General features: G+C 41.1%; 1 protein-coding gene across 4 annotated transcripts in view; it reads right to left on the minus strand.

Moving 5' to 3' along the window:
- Positions 1 to 22666, minus strand: part of LOC136862937 (uncharacterized) — a 636984-nt gene that overhangs the window by 120052 nt on the left and 494266 nt on the right. The window lies entirely within an intron of this gene.

Genomic DNA, 22666 nt, shown 5'->3' on the forward strand with positions numbered 1-22666 from the left:
GGCTAGAAGCAGAAATTTAATCAACGGAGTTCTGTAAAACTATTTTGGCAGGGTGTACGCCGTCTGTTACTGTCGGTCTGTCTCCATATCAACTTAAGAACGGACGATTCCAGGTCAGTGAACTATAGCCTATATACTGAGTTAAATTCTAATGGTCGTCATACTTAGCAGATTTCGATACCTTACATGATCAACAAACAGGGTGTATCCGTGATGATGTTACAAACTTTCAGGAATGATGGAGGACGGCAAATGGATCGATTTCAGATCAGGAACCATATTCCGGAAACGATCGAGTTTAAAAGTTAAGCAAAATTCTACACATGTAAGTCCGTTTACCTGCACAAGTTTCACAAGCTGTTTCATTTACAACACATAATCGAAATGGCGTCCCCCTGCGTCAATGCAGACATGGCATTGTCGTACAAAGTTCTGTCGCACCAGTTCGAATCTCCCTGGTGTCGTCTGAACAGCGTCGCAGGCAGCGAGAATTCTTACCAAGAGATCCTCCTCAGTCTCGACAGGTGTCTCATACACCAGGCTTTTCACATGGTTCCACAAGAGGAAATCAATTGGGGTTTGATCCGGTGAGTGAAGAGACCACGAAACAGGACCTCTTCCTACCACTTTACTAGGAATGTCTGATTCAGATGTTCAAGATGTGAGGTGGGGCTCCATCATGTTGAAACCACCTACGTTGACAAAAGGCAACTGGGATGTGTTCCAGGAACACCACTGTGTACACTGCTGCATTTAGGCGGGAAAGAAGAAGAAAGGGGCCTACTACGTAATCATTGACTTTGCCTGCACACACGTTGACTGAAATTTTGTGCTGATGGCTCTTCACAACTGTAGCTCTAAGTCTTTAAAAGCAGTAGCTTTCACATGTATGCGGATGACTTACAAGCTTACTTCCACTTTTGTCCCACTAACGCATCTTCTTCTATAACGCATTTTAACCATGACATCTCTCGATTGATTGAATGGAGCGCAAATCATAACCTCCAATTAAATGTGGCTAAGACCCAGCTTATTTGCATAGGTTACACAAAACTCCTGAAAACTGTTGACCTCAAATCCCTCCCAGCAATAAAAATTCTAGAAACAGATATTCATTATAGTGACACCGTTAACAATCTAGGTCTAATTTTCGACAGAACCTTATCCTGGTCTGATCATACGTCAAATGTAATCCGAAAAGTTGTGTCATCCATGCATATTTTGAAACGTAACGTGTCATGTACACCACCTTTCATGCGAAAACTACTTGTTCAAAGTCTTATATTTCCAATAATTGACTATGGTTCAGTCGTATACAACGACTTATCTGAAACTTTGAACATAAAACTACAGAGGGTACAAAACGCATGTGTTCGTTACGTTACAAATGCCAGGCGTGATGAACACATAACACCCTATTACATACAGCTACAATGGTTGAAACTCCATGAACGTCGGGAAATCTCAGTAGCTGTTGCTACGCAGAAAATTCTCAAACTGAAGACACCATCCTACCTTTATAATGCATTTAAACCTATGGAGTCGGTACATAACAGAGATAATAGGTTTACAAAAACCACCCTTCAAATTCCCCTTCATCGTACCACTAAATTTAACAAATCCTTTGTTTGCACTGCATCACGTATCTTTAACGTCTTTAATCTTCACCGTTTCGCAAGTAACACTAACTGTACCCAACTAAAGCAGTTCTTAACATCTATCTTTCTGGAGGAGTACGCAAGAGGCTGAGATCAGGCATTCTTGTGTCGAACAATCAGGAATATGTATATTTCGAAGAAAATTGTTTCTCTGCTTTAGCTTTATATTCTTTAAACCCATGTAGTCCAGAATAACAGAAGGGCTTAATGATTTACTTTCTTACTTATTATATAATGTATGTCTTAACCTTACTGGATTTGGTATCTGTATTTTCATATTTTTTTAAAGTTTCTTGTTTAATTTAATACTTTAATATTATAAAAATGTAGTTACTGTTTTCATAAATCTGCATTGTATTATAAGAAGACGCTGCATAAAGGGGCTTTTCAGTCTCAGTTGCATGTAAATCATGATCAATAAATTCAAAATTCAATAAATTCAAAATCGGACCAAACATGACTAATGTGACTATTTAGCATTCCGTCTCTGGTGAAACAGACTTCATAGGTGAAAAGCATACAGGCAGGAAAGTGAGGATCGACTGGAAGGCGCTGCATGACGCATTGGCGGAACACGACTCGAGGTGCGAAGTCAGCAGGACTAAAATATTGCACTTTCTGTGGATGGTAGGGATGTACCTGCATTTCACGTAATACTCGCCGCACAGTCAAATGTGAAACATTCATTTCACGTGCAACTGCTCGAGTGGTGATTGCTGGCGCCTCATCCACTCGAGCAAGCACTGCATCTTCTAGGTCGGGAGTCCGTGTAATTCGTCATCCTCTTGGGTCTTTGTACTGTGGTACCAACTGCCCTGCTTCACTTACTCGTTGGGAAAGTCGTGGAAACGTTGTGTGAGCCGGATGTCTCCTACGTGGATATTCGGTCCTGCACAACCGTTCGATTTCTCTGCTGCTTCCATTTGCTTGCCCATACACGAACACCATATCTGCAAAGTCCGTAACCGGATACAACTAAATTTGGGTAGGGCTGATCAACGTACCACTTCAACCCGCGAACACAGACTGAATCCTACAGTACAGACGTCGCACGCCGGTCACGTCAGTACACAGTACGCCATCTGCATTGCGTCGTTGGTTATTATCCTAGCCTCTTTTGCTCGTCCCTATTGTACTCTTTGCAAATGTGGTGTACAGTATAGTCGGAGGTACCAGACCGACTTTTGCTTTTACTTTTGACTGTCGGCCGCAGTGGTGTAGTGGATACGGCACTGGTCTATTAATCCCAAGTTAATGGGTTCAAATTCGAATGAGGTCGGTGTCTCTTAAGGATGTTTAAAGTTGACAACACCATGTCGTTGCATTCCGGCACGTTAAAGAATTACTGCGGGACGAAATTCCGACACCCCGGCATATGTTAAGAACGGAAGGGTGTTAAAAAGCGTAGATTATTAATAACTTTCGATTCGAACGTTCCCGGACAAAGGTTCCTTATCTAAAATTGATCCATTTCCCGTCCTCCATTATCCCTGTATGTGTTCTAGGTTGGAAAGGGTTATTACAACAGTTTTTATCTGGAGATAATTTAAAAAAGGTGTTGTTAATGTTTTAAGAAGTGAAACTGGGCAACTCTATTAACACTAATCAGAGGAAAAACATGAACGGTTCGAAACCCACTGTTGGCAGCCCTGAATATGGTTTTCCGTGGTTTCCAATGTTCACACCAGGCAAAAGCTGGGGCTGCACCATAAATAAGTCCATGGCTGCTTCCTTAAAACTCCTAGCCCTTTCCTGTCCCATCGTCGCCATAAGACCTATCTGTGTCGGTGCGACCTAAAGCAACTTGTAAAAAATACTTGAAAGGTGTCCGGCACTTCGGAAAATGAAGGTATCGGCCTAAGAAAGTCAAGGGCTACGAAGGGCGTGAAAATAAAGGACTCTCTTGTTCTACATACATATATACACACTATCCCCTTCAAATTTGGCTATCATTAGATTATTTATAAATGTTTTATTGTTCGCCGGGAGTTGTATTCATCATTTGGAAAGCTGTGTGTGCGCACCAAACTGTTTTTTCTACCATTCAGAGGGACAAAGTATTGATCCGTTTTCGATTGAGTGCAGGGTAAATCACGAGACAAGCCAGTGTTCCCAAGCGAGGCACACGCATGACGACCTGCGCTGCTTGCAGGCAAGCTTCTAGAAACAGTCACGACCAATTACAAGAGACCCCGTGAACCAATGATCGTCTCTAAAAAAATTACACCCCCCGAGCGAAAACTATAAAACGTCATATTCGCAGTAAATCAATCTCTACTCTCTCTACTCTGCTCTGATCATTTCTGGTCTACGCTACTCTGGTCTACACTACTCTGTGACTCTGCTGGTGACGATATTCATCGGAACCAAGTGGGAAAAATTCAGCCGTGCAGACAGATATCCGCTCTGCTAATTTAGTGCAGTTTTACTATAAAATCTTATGGAGTGAACTTCAACTTTAGTGATCCAAGTTAAATTTATTTCTCCACGAGAACATTAAATATTCCAGCGCGTGTGTGCACATTCTAATATCTGTTGCATTAGTTACAGCTTACATTACTGGCACGTGCCGAAACTCATCCCAGCGAATCGCCGTGTACTTCAAGATCGATTCTTCCTCTACAATGTGCAACATAACTTCATCGTGGGACGTCCACTGCCGTGTCTCCATGACCTGCTAAGCATGTAAGGCATTTCTGGCTGGAGCAGGTGACTGACGAGAAAATGCCGGAATGACGAACCTCAACCTGGAATCGAACTTCAGCTAAACTTGAGTACCATTTTAATGTTTGATATCTTTCTCATCTTTGTAAAACTAGATGATCTTTCTTCCCTAAATCGTAGCTCTATTAGTTTTTGTAGTAGATTGTGTTACTTTCATTTTCATTGCTTGAGGTGTCATGGTAGTTGAGTTACGTGTGTGTGACTGAAATTTGAAATCTATTAGATTAGCTGTGTAGTCTGTCTTTGAATGAGTTCTCATACGTAGGATTTAGAATATTTAAAAATCACTGACCAAGCGATAAACTTCATTTGCTACGTGTGATATTGGAAATATCTTGATTGGAGTTACATGTAATTTTTGTGAGATAGGGTCGAATTTAGTGTCATTTTAATTTCACTTGCATTCTTTAGGATCGAGTCATCTAATTTCACGGCATTTCAGGAGGACTGGTAGATCCTTTTTTTACTAGTTGCTTTACGTCGCACCGACACAGATAGGTCTTATGGCGACGATGGGACAGGGAAGGGCTAGGAGTGGGAAAGAAGCGGCCGTGGCCTTAATTAAGGTATAGCCCCAGCATTTTCCTGGTGTGTAAATGGGAAACCACGGAAAACCATCTTCAGGGCTGCCGACAGTGGGGTTCGAACCTACTATCTCCCGAATAGTGGATACTGGCCGCACTTAAGCGACTGCAGCTATCGAGCTCGGTACTGGTAGATCTAACAATCACTAAAAATAATAATAAATGTTAGTAGAAGATCGGGTTAAGAATGGAATTAAACGGTCGTGAGCTATAAATTGTCTTAGATTCCTTATATGTGATATTTAATGTGCTCAGTTCATGATGGGCCTGGAATATTGGCTGTCCTGAGGGATATTAATTGATTAATTTATTATTGAATGATTTGTTGCTTGTGTCCTTGGGAGCACAGTGTGAGTATAAATAAAGTGGAGCACACGTTGAGTACATTTCATGAATGGGGAGTAATAATAATGTGATTAAGGCTCACGAACGCTATATTTACGATTTGTAACCCATGTGATGGTGATGATTATGGAATTCTATTAGAATCATCAAGTTAAGCTCAGAAATTTAGATGGATCTCCGTTGCTGTTTAATGAGTATTTCATTTCAAGTGATACAACTAGTTCGATCACTAGCCACTAATTGAATAGAGAATATTATCGGACACGAGTTCTTCCTGCAGATATTATTGACGCGACCATGCTAAAAATAATTAATTCATAATGGCAGGATTCGTCGTAAATATTGTGTATATAAAAATACGTGTTACCTTGTGTGAATATGTGTGTGTGTGTGTGTGTGTATATATATGTGTGTGGTTTTTTTTTTGTAATTAGGAATATTTTCATGTTTTCGATTATTCAGTGTATTTTAATCTGATCGTGCATTCATCGCAACGGCACGGATTATTTTCAACGTTGTTTTGGCACCATGATGACTTGTTTAGCATATTTTAAGGAAGAATTTGCTGAGAATAATGTCGAGTAAGATCAGGCTAGGATTTAATTTGCACTTACCAAAGATTTGGACGAAAGTTCGTCGAGTTCATTTCCAGCAAAGGCAAACGATTTATAAATTAATTCTTAATTAACTCACACGTGCCTATGAGAAAATTTTCAGTGCATTTATATTAAATTTCTAAAATATTTTCAAACTGATTTGAAACTTTAAATGCCATGCAGGTATAAATTGAATGTCCACAAACGGCATAATTAGCTTGAACTTAGGTGATAACGAGTAATGATGATAATAATTAATTTGTTAATTGATTAATTGGAAAAATATGTGTCATAATTACAGTGAGAATTATTTAGTGAGATTCACTAATTTTTAAACACGATCGTGTGATGATAAAAGTAAATGCTACATAGACAGGGTTGGAAATGAATGAATAATTAATTAATTAATTAATTAATTAATTAATTAATTATGATCTTGAAGTCAACTTAGATTTTCCATCAGACATTCTACTGGTGTTATTAATGGACGTTACATACCTTACTTAATGAAATTCGTCAGTATTTAACATTGACCACGTGTTGAGATTGAAATAAATTAATGGAACCTTAGGCTAATTTTATTATGAAATAATAAGCGAAATAGCTGCCTACTAATTTTGTGTAAATCCTGATTGAAGTCTCAGGATACTTTCATGTAGAGAAATATTTTAATTTTTGAAGGCAGTGAAGGCCTAATCCTTTGCTAATTTTTATTCCAGAATATTACCAGAAAGCTGGAGGACGAGGATTATGTTTGATTGGTTGTTAATTGCTACAGGAAGACCAGACGTTATGAAAGATCATTGTATTAAATCCCAGCAAGGATATTTTGTGTTCATTGATGTTTATGTCAATAAATGTAAGAGTGCTGTTTTTAAATATATTTTTGCTTGGTCGTCACCCCTCTTTCCCTTAAATGCCTTTAAAAACGGAAACCCAGGAACGAACGTTCCACCCCGGAACTCTCGCTCACTGGCTGGGCTTAGCTCGGCAATAAGAGGGGCAATACATACATACATACATCATTATAGACCGTTATGCCTTTCAGCGTTCAGTCTGCAGGCCTCTGTGAATTTACTAAATGTCGCCACAATCCGCTATATGCAACTAGTGCTGTGACCTCATTTAGTTCTATACCTCTTGTCCATAAATCGTTAGAAACTGCGGTTAACCATCGTCGTTTTGGTATCCCTCTACTTCTCTTACCCTCCATATCAGAGTCCATTATTCCCTCAGGTAACCTATTCTCCTCCATTTGCCTCACATTTCCCCCACCACCGAGGCCGGTTTTATGCGTACAGCTTCATCCATCGAGTTCATTCCTAACTCATCATTCCGAGTACCCTCCTGCCATTGTTCCCATCTGTGTGTACCCGCAATACTTCTCGCTGTTTAGTGTCTGTTACTTCAAACTTATGAATAAAATATCCTGAGTCCACCCAACATTCGCTCCCGTAAAGCAAAGTTGGTCTGAAAACAGACCGATGTAAAGATAGTTTCGTGCGGGAGCAGACTTCCTTCTTACAGAATACTATTGATCGCAACTGCGAGCACACGGCATTAGTTTTACTGCACCTTGATTCAATCTCACTTACTACATTACCATCCTTGGAGAACACACATCCTAAACACTTGAAATTATCTACCAGTTCCAGCCTTGTATCACCAATCTGATATTCAATTCTGTTGAATTTCTCACCTACTGACATTAACTTAATCTTCGAAAGGATCATTTTCATTCCATACTCACTGCACCATTTTTGAAGTTGCAAAATATTAGGACTGCAGGCTTTCGGCACACTCTGCCATTAAGACCAAGCTGTCAGCATAGGCCAGACTGCTTACTACATTTCCACCTACCTGAATCACTCCCTGCCACTTTATACCTTTCAACAGATGATCCATGTGGACTACGAACAACAAAGGTGAAATATTACAGCCTTGTCTGTAAGCCCCCTGAACGAAGAACTCATTCTACTATCAATTCTCACTGAAGCCCAATATTCAACATAAATGCCCTTGATTGATTTTCATTATCTACCCTTGATCCCATAGTCCCTCAGTATGGTGAACATCTGGCATAAGCTTTCTCCAGGTCTACGAAACAAACACAACTGTCTGTTCCTCTCGTAGCATTTCTTCAATTGCCTGAGGCATACGTAAAATCGGATCCTGATAGCCCCTCAGTGGTCTGAAACCACACTAGTTTTCATCCATTATCCCCTCAACCACTGATCGCAACCTCCCTTCCAAGATGCCAGTGAATACTTTGCCTGGTATATTAATCAATGAGATACCTCGATAGTAGTTGCAATCCATCCTGTTCCCTTGCTTGCAGATAGGAGCAATTACTACTTTTGTCCAATCTGAAGGTACCTTACTAACACTCCATGTTAATACTATTATTCTAAGGCCGGGCTGAGTGGCTCAGACGGTTGAGGCGCTAGCCTTCTGGCCCCAACTTGGCAGTTTCGATCCTGGCTCAGTCCGGTGGTATTTGAAGTTGCTCAAGTACGTCAGCCTCCTGTCGGTAGATTTACTAGCACGTAAAAAACTGACAAATAGAAGGGGCTAAATTCCGGCACCTCGGCGTCTCCGAAAACCGTAAAAGTAGTTAGTGGGGCGTAATGCAATTAACATTATTGTAACATTATTATAATCTATGAAGCAATTCATCCCTGCCTTCCCATTATACTTCAACATTCCAGGTTTAATGTCATCTATTTCTGCTGCTTTATGAAAATTGAGTTTATTTACTACCCTTTCCACTTCCTCAAGAGTAATTTCATCAACATTATTTTCCTCCTTCCCATAAGCTCCGTTGTTCGCGACACCACCATGAAAATGTCCTTTTACGTTGAGAAGAATTTCGAAGTATTCCCTCCACCTGCCCAGTGATTCCCTGGGATCTATGATGAGTTCACCTGAATCACCCAAAACACTGTTCATTTCCTTTTCCCTCGCTTCCTAAGATTCTATATTACTGTCCAGAAAGGTTTCCCTGCTGTTTGACCTAGACTTTCCTAGTTATTACCATAATCTTCCCACGACTTCTGTTTGAATTAAGGTACTATTTGTTTCCCTCAGTTTCTTTCACCTATGTACAATTCTCTGTCTGTATCAACTCTTGTTTGGAGCCATTTCGGATAAGCTTTCTTTTTACGTTTACAAGCTGCTCTCACTTCATTAATACACCAAGATGTTCCCTTTTTCCCATCCCTACACACAGTTGTTCCTAGGCATTTCTTTGATGTTGCCACTACAGCATCCCTGTGTGCCACCCATTCTCTTTCTATATCCTGAACCTGCCTACTGTCCACTGTTCGGAACTTCTCACTAATTATATCCTTGTACCCCTGTCTTATTTCTTCGTCCTGGAAATTTTCTACCCTTATTCGTTTTCAGACAGATTTCACTTTCTCTATCCTAGGCTTAGAGATGTTTAGTTCAGTACAGACCAGATAGTGGTCTGCTTCATCGAAAAATCAACAAAAAACCGTACATTCCTAACAGATTTCCTGAATTCGAAGTCTGTTAAGATAGAGTCTATTATGGATCTGATACCCCTACCCTCCCATGTGTAGCGGTGAATAGCTTCATGCTTGAAGAATGTATTCGTAACTGCTAAACCCATACTAGCACAGAAGTCCAGCAGACGCTTCCCATTCGTATTAGCTTCCATATCTTCGCCACATTTACCAAATTACCCTTTCGTATCATTCAGTTCTATTACTCCAACTCTCGCACTGATATCGCCCATTAGCACTATTCTCTCCTTGCTGTTGACCCTGACTACGATGTCACTCAATGCTTCATAAAACTTGTCAATTTCATCTTCATCTGCACCCTCACATGGTGAATGCGCTGAGACAATTCTCGTCCTAATTCCTCCAACTGCCAAATCTACCCACATCATTCGCTCGTTTACGTGCCTAACAGAAACTATGTTCCATGCAATAGTAGTCCTGATGAACATCCCTACCCCAGGCTATGCCCTTCCCTTTTTAAAACACGTTAAGTACACTTTATAATCTCGTAACTCTTCCTCGTTATCTCCCCTTACCCGAATATCACTTACTCCTATCACATCCAGATGCATCCTCTTTGCTCACTCAGCCAGTTCTATTTCCTTTTTTCCATAAGCTCCATTGACATTGATAGCTCCCCATCAAATTCCACTTCTTTCGCTTAGTTGTTTCCAAGGAGTCTCTCGCCGTTCAAATGAGAGCGGGACACTGTTACTTCCATAGGTCCGAGGCTTGCTTAAAATGTTTTCAGCTCGGTAAATTCATGAAGAAGGATGCTACCCTACTTACACACAGTGCAAGTGAGGATGTCTCGTCTAACGGGTTTGGGCACTAATGGAGGAATGTATAGCCCTAGCCGCCTGAGCACAAGGAAGGCCATGACTCAGAATATGTCCAAAATGCCCACTCCCAATCCGTAGCTACTGGTATCCCGACACTCAGGACTACTTACTAGGCCACTCAACCGTTGCCCATGGTTCACGAACTAGGACGTGACTACAGTAACCCACACCATGAACCATGAACCCTAGTCACAAACTAATAAGGACGGGATCAGGAAAGAACAAGAATTGACCAAGGGAGGTCGGATAGGATAGATCGGATGTGCTCACGCTGGGTATTCCGTCCGCGGGTACCAAGCACTGTAAATAATCGGGCTGGCAAACAATGAGCGTATTCTATTCAACCACAGTGACGTGGCTACGTCACAGGCCGTGAAGGTTGGGCGATGTTCTCCCAGTCACTCACGATCATTGCTGCTATAAGAGTTTGAAATAGAGACAGAAAATAATGAAAGAAGGGGGGCAGAAATACACATCATTTTCAATTTACGTTGTGGGAATTTTTTTTATGTTTATTACAGTTTATGTATTTTTACCTGATACAATAAGGAGTTCGGCGTACAATCTAAAAAATGTTATGATGAACATAATGAATTATAATTTTCACTATTACATTTTAACAGGTGCTTTCGAAACCGTTCTAATATAATACGGAGTTAAGGTGAATAAGCTGCAGCTTATGGTTGTTTGGGTTTAAATAATCTCATGAAGTCACTAACAATCCAATCATGCTCACCGGGAATAAAATCAGTGAGGTTATTTATTTGAGGGCATACACTACATCTCTCTGGTAGATATATTTACATTTTTGTTGTACTTTAATCTTGGATAGTGAACATCTTTGCCTGCTGCCATTTCTTGATGGATACAGTACTGTTGTATCCACCTCTTGGCACAAGCCAGAGTAAAGTGTAGCTTCCACCGAAGTCCCAGTCTCATCTATGGCTATGACAATATGGAAGCTGCTGGATTATGGGTGGTGCTGAGTAATGGCATTCAGAGCACGACTAGTGCATCTGAGTGTTATGAAAGGTGTTGCTCATAGGGTCAGTCCTGCTGCAATAGCACTTTCTGACCCAGTGAGGAAAGCAATGGCAAACAACCTCACTCCTCGTATTGCCTAGTACGCCTCATATTGGTGCTGCCATTGGTTTTTGCGGTTTCCTTATAACTGCATAAACTTTGGTGGTGCTATTCGAGGATCCAACCAGCCTCTGGGCTGATGACCTAACAGACAGACAGACAGACAGACAGACAGTAAACATCTATGTCCTCGCTTGTGATGAGACACCCTCTCGCCACTTAGCTGTTATAACCGGAGGCCTGTTAAATTTTAAATCCTATTTTCTCAAATTCAGTGAACAGGGAAAGTCATACAACACTATTGTACAACACTGTGCAAAATTATTGTTGTATTATGTAATTATATTAGTTTTTGCTAAACGAATAACAGGAATTTTACTTTTCTTTAAATGGAAAACTGTCATTCCCTTGCGAGGAATTGTAAATCATAGCCTCTTATGACAGGCAGGGAATGCCGTGTGTACCGCCCCCGCTCAGAGGGGGCGATAAGTAAAGGTCACAATAAGATTTTGTTGGTTCAGCTCCTTGATTGTCAGCGTAGGGACCTTCGGAGCAGGGGGCACTGGTTACGATTCGCAGACCGGTCGGGATTATTTTAACTATGTCCGGCACAAATGCTGACTCCAGGAAGTTGAGAAAAGGCCAAGGAGAAGGTTAATTTGCCGCATTGCCTCTCCTCGAAATTTCCTTAAATTAGTTCGGAAAGATACAACATATGATCTGTACGAAATATCATGTTTACAGGCTAGTGGACAACTGTACGAAGCGTCAAGTTACAGGCAACCGAGGTGATCTATCCGTAATGTTATAAGGAGATTTAATCTTAAGCGTATTTTGTAGATGTTTTATGATAATAAATAAACACCACATTTACGGTCCTTGTAACGTGTTCATGGGACTAATAACACGTGAAGGAGTATGTGTAACCTGAAAATGAGTTGTCTAGGGCATCCAGCACTTAAATTAAGCAGTCAAGAAAGAAACTATAGGCATTCATAGGCGTGTTTATATTATTTCAATAAATTATCTGGAATAAATTAATTATATTTACAGGGTAATGTTATACGTTGGTACAGTCATGGTACTTGCACCCACGCAGCTCTGAAGGCAAATGTAGGAAGATCACATGATACTGCTACATCTTATATATAATTCAAACTTGCTCTATTAAAACTGTCGTCTCATCTACACTGTACAGTAAGTATTCACCAAGAATAAAGAAGGTAACTGCCATCAGACTCAATGCAAGCAGGTTGTAACACTCCTACCACCTAACTTTAATGTTTTTCAGTCTGTCGAACACTAATTTAACATCCACTACACTATAAAGTACCTGTAAAAACACACTATTAAACAAAAACTGCAAGTCTCTTTCTTAGAACAACTTCCTCAGATTCTATAAAATCGGGCCTTTCTTTTTATAAATTGGTTAGAAATGTGAAAACATTTACGTTTAAATTTTGTTTATACCCTTAAGTAGCAAGAACGATTGCTGGTACAAACAGGTGGGAACGATGGCAGGAGGGTACTCGGAATGAGGAGATAAAGGCTAATTTAGGAATGAACTCGATGGATGAAGCTGTACCCATAAACCGGCTTCGGTGGTGGGGTCATGTGAGGCGAATGGAGGAGGATAGGTTACCTAGGAGAATAATTGGCTCTGCTATGGAGGGTAAGAGAAGTAGAGGGAGGCCAAGACGGCGATGGTTAGACTCTGTTTCTAACGATTTAAATATAAAAGGTATAGAACTAAATGAGGCCATAACACTAGTTACAAATCGAGGATTGTGGCGACATTTAGTAAATTCTCAGAGGCTTGCAGACTGGACGCTGAAAGGCATAACAGTCTAAAATGATAATGTATGTATGCATGTATGTATGTATGTATGTATGTATGATACTTGAAAGTTAGATGTTATCTTAACAAAGTGCTCCTCTCCCGTAGCTACTCCAACAAATGGTGCACACCTCTAAATTTGAAATGTCTAAGGGTATGAACAGAATTTAGACATAACTGCTTCCTCATTTCTAAACAATTTTCATCCATTTACAGAAATTTAGAAAGGCAGATTTGATAGAATATGACGGCGTTGTTTGAAGAACGAAATATGGCATTCTTTGTTTAACTGAATTGAAACTGAAAAGTATTGCTTTGTTCTTCACTAAACAATAATACTGTGTCACTGAATGTAACACTTCAGATGACAAGGGAGGGAGGTGGGGGAGAGGCACCCTGGCAGAGGCCCGGGGAATGTAACAGATACTACTGAAAATACATTCATGGCTCACGCATCTCCTACAGGGCTCCTTCAAACATACTGTTTATTTTTACAGACTAGGTTCGCTTCCTGCCACCAAATCACATTGCTCCTCCGTTCACCTCCGGTTGAGGACTAATCTCACGGTCTCATTGAAGGAGACGGAAACACCACAGGGGTCTACTAAACAATAATAGTGAGATAGTGACGATAATGAATTCAAATACAATTAAATAATAAGACCAAAAGAGATGGTTCTAATGACGTTCAGATGGATCAGAACTGAATAAAGACGCGTACCTCCCTAAATCACAGTGAGAACAGTTTAAATTCCCGAGTATTAACTCAATAAATAAATTCGTTTGAAGTTTTGTTGCCACAGACCGACGAATATTTTGGAATTTTTGAGGATTACGGTGACAGAAATCTCAGTTAAATACTGCACTTCAAATACCAACGTAGTGATGGGTCGCCTGATGCAAAGCTCTCCATGCATTCTGAGTAACCGATGCAGTACGTGACTCGTAACTTTATCTCGAAGTTTGAATCGGGAAATCATGCGTACGCGGTGTATTATCCCTCGACTATACGTAGCCTGCTGATCAACTAACGACGTTACGCCAACTTCTTTATAATATACTCGCAGTCAACATACGTACTTCCTGTATTTTACTTGGTCACTGTCCCCTTCCGTGGCTAAATGGTGAGCGTGCTGGCCTTTGGCCCAAGGGGCCCTCTGGGTTCGATTCTGGGCTAGGTGGGATATTTTAACCTTCATTGATTAGTTCCTATGGTTCGGGGAGTGGGTATGTGAAACAAATAGTAATGAAGAGTGTGACGTATTTGTAAGGCTTTTTTACGCCGTGGCCTTAGTTAAGGTACAGCCCAAGCATTTGCCTGGTGTGAAAATTGGAAACCACGGAAAACCATTTTCAGGGCTGCCGACAGTGGGATTCGAACCCACTATCTCCCGGATGCGAGCTCACAGCTGCGCGCCCCTAACCGCATGGTCAACTCCCCGGTTTTGTAAGATTTAATTGAAACTCTTTCTTTTACGACGCATCGAATAGTGTAATAATTTGAAAAGAATGGAAAATATAATGGCAAATAGATACTGGTACATGTGTGCATTTATCCGAAAGGGGTCTCGTTCTCGGGTTAAGTCTCCTTCTGTACTATCGATACTTTTATATAAGTTTGGCAACAAATAGATAGTTACCATGAAAAGGATTAAAGACCAACTATAATATTATCAGACCTGAAGGCATATACACAAGATGAAACCGAAGTCCACCGACAAATTTTCGGAAATTGTTCAGGGATACCTTCTGTGTATATTCGTACAAGGGACCCGTGGTCTCCGGTAGCTCGTTACACAGTAGAACTGGTAATGAAATTTGATTTATTCGGTTTTATTACCCCAAACAACCTTACATCTGTGAAAATACATTCACAACAGAGAAAAAGCCTGCAATATTCAATAAGTTAACCAAAACGTGCAACACAAAACACAGTACTGCAAAGCCTGTAATATGCAATGACCAAAACGTAAAACACGAAATACAGAGTAATGCGATAACCCTCAGTCGAAACACGTACACTTTTATCACGTGTTCAATATGTACCGCTAGTATACTGTACAGTAAAGGCTGTTTTAAAGAGTAACAGTTCCATGTCGTTGGCTCCCAGCACGTTAAGGAACTCCCGCTGGACAAATTCCCACACGCCTGCGTCTGTCAAGAACTAGCATTTAGGACAGACATGAAACCATAATCATTATTATTATTATTATTATTATTATTATGATTATTATTATTATTATTATTATTATTAGATGCGAAAAGGACCAGAAAATTGATCACGCAAAGCTCACTTAGAAGTTGTGCATTTCCTCCTTTGCCAGGCAGCCTTCAATTTTTCTCTCATCGTGGTTCTTCGTTCTTCTTTCCACTTAGTTCCTGTCTTCTTCTTGTGGTTTCTCTCTGACTCTAGTTCCCACTTGCTGACTTTCATTCTGTAGCAGGTTCGGTCAGCGATGTCGGCTACTTTGATCCTGATTTTTCCAGGCCTTAGCAGATTTATGTTGTCCACCTATTTGTTTTGATGTTCTCTGTTGCCTCAAGTAAGATTCTTGTCAGTCTGTTTTCTGGAAGGCGTTTGATGTGTCCGTAAAATTTCAGGCGTCTTTTTCTGATGTCAGCTGCAAGGTTTGAGAGCTCCTCGGTTTTTTTTTACGAGATTGCAGTCGGTATCCTTCGTCAGTCAGTTTTGGGCTGAGAATTTTTCTGATGATTTTACGTTCCTCTTTCAGGATGTCTTTGAGTACTGTTTTTCTGTGGAGATCCAGTAAGAACCAGTTATTATTTTCAATGCAATTCAGATACAAAGCTAACTAATCTGATGAAATGTCCACGAGGTAATCGGGTTTGTTTACATTGTGATTGGCTTGTACTATTGCATGTATATTCAATAATGTTACAGTTACTTCTATTAGCGATTTGGCTGTTTCTGCACGTACAGGCGTGTGTTTGGTAGCCGAAACTCCGCTTGCAAAACAAAACAAAACAAATATTTGAAGAAAAGATTCGAACCATCACCGAACGGAGCGAAGGTCAATACCCAACTATGTTATTTATCCAACTGAGCGACGCTGACAGCACATGTTGAACGTTTGCTAACCATTTCTTTTTCTACCATATTCGTTCTGGCTGTGGTCGAAATGAAGCGTGCTTCGAGATGCATCGAGAGTAGTGACGTCAGTCTCGAGTATCTCGAACGAGAGTTTTGCCCATCACTATACCAACGCGAAAACCAGCCGCACTACTTAGAGCTAGAAACGGTAGGAGTGGAGCGGAGCGGAGTAGTTGTTTTCGCTCTTCCTCCGGAGACCTCCGGTAGTCCTTCGACTGAATTCACTAGCGGAAAATTAAAATGCCTTAATGTGGGCAATGTTGTAAAGGTAATTTTTGGTGGAATTACAGTTTAGGTTCCAGTGCTAATTCTACATATGCATGTGTTTTCCTACGTTTGTCATTCAAATGCTGCAGTCGTTTCAAGATTGCCGTATTATTTTTCTGCGCTATGAATAACAGATTTTGATCTCCTGAAATTCAGTTTGCAATAGGTGCAGGTGGATAGATTAACGCCGATTGAATATTGCCATATATTATACCCTTGGAATATTATTAATAGTAAAAATGTTTAAGTAATAATTATATTCCATTGCACGTAAACATGTACAGTATTATGTACAATGCCCTTACATGAATTACAATATACTCGTAGCACATTTATTACTGGAGAGTAATAACTCATTGGAATATTTTTATGCTGCACCGAGCTGAGTAGTCCAGGCGGTAGAGCGCTGGCCTTCTGAGCTCAAGTTTGCGGTTTCAATTCCATCTTTGCTCGGTGGTACTTGAACGTGCTAAAATACGACAGCCCCATGTCGGCAGGTTTACGGCCATATTGAAGAACTCCTGTGGGACGAAATGCCGGCACCTCGACGTCGCAGAATACCACGTGGTTAGCGGGACGTACAATAATAATAATAATAATAATAATAATAATAATAATAATAATAATAATAATAATAATAATAATAATAATAATAATAATAATAATAATTGTACCGCGCGGTACACCTCCGCGCCGCTAATTCAAACATTGCGCCAGTTGAAACTCCTCTACTGGAGGAAGCCTGAACTTTAACCACCATGTTCATTCTAAAGTTTCTCAGAAGATGTCGCTATTGTAAATGTTGAAGAGTTCTGAACTGTGTCTTTTTCGATTTATATTTGTTTTCTCTGTAGTGAGAAGTGTGAACATTCTCTTCTAGATGGCACTACTGAAGAACTACAGTTGTGCACCTTCGTGCGAAGTGAAGGAACTGTTTTTTGAGAAATTTTGTGTTCATAAGTTTGTTCTTTGTTAAATTTCTTTCAGTCATTTTTTGGGTTGGCAGTATAACCCTTCTCTTTCCGCTTGTTTTGAATTTAGCCAATCCCGAATTTCTCTAATTAATTTTTGACCAATAACGTACGTCTTCTCCGATATGGATATGTTGCTTGATCCTAGCCAATAAAGTTGAGGGGGGGTGTGGGCTCTCATTCTTGAAAGGTCTCGAATGTTCCACGAGGGTATTTAAACTGCTGATTTTCTGGTCTCCGGGCCACTTCAGTAACATCTATCCTAGTGTGATTATGTAGCAGGGGGCGGGAAGCGCCTCTTTCTTCGGGCGACAGTTCATCCATCAGGTAATGGCCTTTTAATAACTTCTTTGCTCGCTAGCTCAGCAGTTTAACCCTCGGGGCAGGTTCGAAACTTTTATCACGTAACTTTCCTTTAAAATGTAAAAGACACTTGGTATAAATTCCGTCTCTTTAACTACAAATCGGTATAGAGAGTGCCTAACCCTCTCGAGCTCCCACTCATAGTGTTTTGAGGTGACTACGTTTTCATATCAGTTTCCCTTCTCTTTGTAATGTAATAAAGTTTTCCTGTCGTGTCACCTCCGTAGTATGGGATTAGCCCTTGCATAAGCGGCCTAGAACCAAATAGGTTTTAAAAAGGTGTATTAGGAGTGCAAGTTACGCCTCCACTCATGTTGGTATTTTGGGGCCAGGTAATTATCCTGTTTTCTTTACTGAATAGGCCTCAGTAGGTTGGGTATTTTTACCCCTGTTTTTGTGTGCCTGGAGGGCAGCTTGAAAGTGGAGTTTGGTGTGGCCTTTGAATCGGCTTGAAATTTGAGAGCGGGTTGCTCTTTCTTAAATTTGGTTTCTGTGTGCCTCGAGCAGGCTTAACTGGGTAATTGGGAGCTAGTGCTCCTTGGTATGATTGGGGTTTTCTGCCCCTTTGTTGAACCTTATACATTGGTAAAGTTGGGCTCATTGCTCAAGGATTGTGTGTCTGGGGGGGGGGGGCTCGAAGCCCAAGTCCATTAACAAATTGTAATTGTACATTCTTAGTTTGTTGATATGCTACTGAGTACCTGTCATACTTGTTATTTCTTGATCTTGAAAAGAAAATATAACCTTTGATAAATTTTAAATTAACTTTAATTTCGTAAGTTGAGACCTATTCATCCCAGCACCTTCTTTCCCCTCTGCTGTTCCACAGATACCTCGGAACAATAATAATAATAATAATAATAATAATAATAATAATAATAATGATAATAATAATAATAATAATGAAATGTCTTATGGCTTTTAGTGCCGGGATATCCCAGGAGGCGTTCGGCTCGCCTGGTGCAGGTTTTTCTATGTGACTCCCGTAGGCGACCTGCGCGTCATGATGATGATCATGAAGACAACACATACACCCAGCCACCGTGCCATTGGAATTAACCTATTAAGGTTAAAATCCCCGACCCGGCCGGGAATCGAACCCGGAACCCTCTGAACCGAAGGCCAGTACGCTGACTGTTCAGCCAACGAGTCGGACATAATAATAATAATAATAATAATAATAATAATAATAATAATAATAATAATAATAATAATAATAAATAAACTATTTCTGTTTACCCTCCAGGGTTGCTTTCATCCTCGGAGTCAGCGAGGGATTACACCTCTACCGCCTCAACAGCAGTGTCCTGGAACGTGAGATTTTGGGTCGGGGATATTTTCCTTTCTTCCTTTTCTTCTTTTCCAATTTCTTTTAAGCCGCGCCGACAGAGATAGGCCTTATGGCAACGATTGGATAGGAAAAGCCTGGGGGAGGGGAGGGAGCGGCCGTGGCTTTAATTATGGCACATCCCCAGCATTTGCCTTGTGTGAAAATGGGAAAACCACTTTCAGGGCTGCCGACTGTGGGGCTTGAAGACACTATCTCCCGGATCCAAGCCCACAGCTGTGCGCCCCTAACCGCATGACCAACTCGCCCGGTGGTCGGGGAGGAGGACTAGTACCTCGCCTGGCGGTCTCACTTGCTATACTGAACAGGGGCCTTGTGGGGGGCGGACGATGGGAAGGGATAGATAAGGAAGAAATAATGAAGCGGCTGTGGCCTTGCATTACGTACCATCCCGGCATTTGCCTGGAGTAGAAGTGGGAAATCACGCAAAACCACTTCGAGGATGGCTGAGGAGGAAATCGATACCCCCCTCTACTCAGTTAACCTCCCGAGGCTGAGTGGACCTCGTTCCAACCATCATATCACTTTTCAAATTTCGTTGCCGAACCCGGAATTGAACCCACGACTCTGGGGTGGTGGCTAATCACACTAACCACTACATCACAGAGGCGTACGGTGTACACAGCGCCGACAGGGTGCTAGACGACACAGTGTGAATACAGCGCGGGATGACCGTCATCTTGTCCGATTGGCAGTATCGGACACAACAGCTTCGTCCACAGCGTTCGAGCACTGCAACGGGTGTGGAAATGTTAGTTTGTCCTGTAAAGAGTTTTTCTACATAAGGAGCAAAGAACTTGCTTCCCTTTATCATGTGATGTTTGCATAGAAACAGAACTTGTAGTAGACTTGGGCAATGAGCTAGAATTGAAAATTTCTTTCAGTGGTGTACCTAGTTGTGTTTTCAAAAATAAATCAGTGTCTGCTTGAATTTTCGTCGAGTATTGTTTCGAGCACGGATTATATGTTGTGTAATCTATTTGCTGGATGTTGTCATGATGCCGGATTTTGATCAAGTGGGGACTGTAACTGTAACTCTGTGTTGATACATATAAAATTATCAAAACCCATGCGATACCGTCCATAATGAACATCCCTTTCTTTATCAATAATTAAATAGCCGTAACGATGTGATGACCACCATGTAGCACACATACGTTTAAAGCCATTGAATGTCATATCAGTGTTAAAATGATCATCATACATATGTCGCATGTTGTGCTCATCTTGCCGAAAAAGCACAATAATATTTGCGTTGTCGCATATCAACTGCTTAGGCACACGAGAATAGGTTAGACAAATAGATGCTATCTACATATTTATGTCGTCCCATACTAAAGTATTCACGAATGAAGTTTTGCTGTTCTGTAGCGACATCGTCAAATATCATAAGAGAATTGGGAAGCACATCTTCTGGTGACGGTACTTGCTCATGTGCATGAAATTGAAAATATTTCAAAACCATCCTTAATCAGATCATGCATTACAATTTGTAGAATAGTATATAGTGGTTGATGGAGTGACTGCGCGAAATATTCTCAAAGCGTGTGCTATTCAAAGACTTAATGAGTTTGAGCAAAATATTTATCTTCTCGCATACATATCACCAAAAAGCGTCTACTGAATGCACTGCCACATCGAGCTCTAACACACAAAGAAATTTCTACGTTTCCTAAACAACAAGGAATTCATTATTTTCGCGGTGTGTATATGCGCGATGAACCTCAGCATGCCCACGTGAACGTGAGAGTGCTGTAATTACCTTACACAACAGTCGCGGACCTGCAATTCATCACGCTGTCTACGTAATACGTAAATCTAAAGTATGGTATTTCGATAGCTATGGAGACTTAACCCCTCCATTTGAGCTGATACGTTATGTCGGAAGAAGTGCAGACATTGTTTAAAATAAAAACCGTGTGCAAGAATTCAATATACGCACGTGGGGGCGATTATGCCTTATGTTTTTATAACAAACCCAGACAGTACACAGAGCATCAGTGTGCACGTGATGACCAACGGTGTAAGAACGTTAGCTGTACGCGGAAATGAAATGAAATGTCGTATGGCTTTTGGTGCCGGGATATCCCAGGACGGGCTTGGCTCGCCAGGTGCAGGTCTTTGTATTTGACGCCCGTAGTCGACGTGCACGTCGTGATGAGGATGAAATGATGATGAAGACAACACATACACCCAGCTCCCGTGCCATTGGAATTAACCACTTAAGGTTAAAATCTCCGACCCGGCCAGGAATCGAACCCGGGACCCTATGACCGTTCAGCCAACGAGTCGGACGCTGTACGCGGAGAAGAACCTGAAACAACAATCTACTTTAATCCACCAATCGAACTCTGTCAGCAGCCACATAGTCTTGGACTTGTGTCGCTTGAAAGCTACAATGAAGTCTATAATGTGCGTGATTCCGTAAACAAGTTCTATTACGATGAGTATGTGCTAACGCTACCGTCAGGCAGTTATTCGGTAGACGATATTCATGGCTACATTGAAACTGTGTTAACTGAACAGTATGCTGTTGAGAGTAATAATAATCATCACAAGTTCTCAATTACTGTGAGTAACATTATACATACATGTGTTATTGAGTCGTCGTTCAAGATTGACTTCAAATCACAACCTGATTCGATTGGACCATTGCTTGTTGTGGCTCCTCCTTGGACGCCCGATTAATTTGATTCCTCCAAAGGATTCCGTGAGGTTAGCATTGCCCTCGTACGTAAGGGGTACCTGACCTTTACGACTCGGCTCCTCCAAAGGGAGCCCGTCCGTTTCGGCTCCTCCGAAGTGACCCGTGAGGTTAGCATTGCCCTCGTACGTAAGGATATGACGTCATAACCTCACCTAGCAGTCACGAACACTCCAGGTTTCCAATGAGGTTTGCATTGCCATCGTGGGTATGCGTATGACTTCATAACTTCACCTAGGGGGTCAAACTGCACCCCAGACCAATTAGATGCCTCCAATGGAGTCTGCGAGGTTAGGCTTGCTCTCGTATGGAAGGTTCCGCGTTCAATGTTTTAGGACGTGCATTGCCTTACGACTCAACTAGGGGTCAAAGACTTCGTTCCAGGTTCGGCATAGCCTTACTACTCAACTAGGGGTCAATGACCTCGTTGGAAAATGCTGACTCAGCACCCATTGTTTTAAAACCTACCTTACGCTAAACTCATTTTACATGTCTGTCTCTCTCCAGAACGTCGTTTACGACTTTTGTGTCCTGAAAAGCCCTTCAAATGGGTACGTTGATTAATTTAGATTAATTATCAAAATTATATTCAAACAGGAGCAGTGTTAGGCAAAAACCACGAAGAGTATATTTAAGTCACAATTCAGCGTTTGGTCCCTGTCCACGGCGTCTTGCGTTCGTTCAATGGACTGTGTTTTTTTTGCA

This window comes from Anabrus simplex, chromosome 2, assembly GCF_040414725.1.
Source record: "Anabrus simplex isolate iqAnaSimp1 chromosome 2, ASM4041472v1, whole genome shotgun sequence".
Lineage (NCBI taxonomy): Eukaryota > Metazoa > Arthropoda > Insecta > Orthoptera > Tettigoniidae > Anabrus > Anabrus simplex.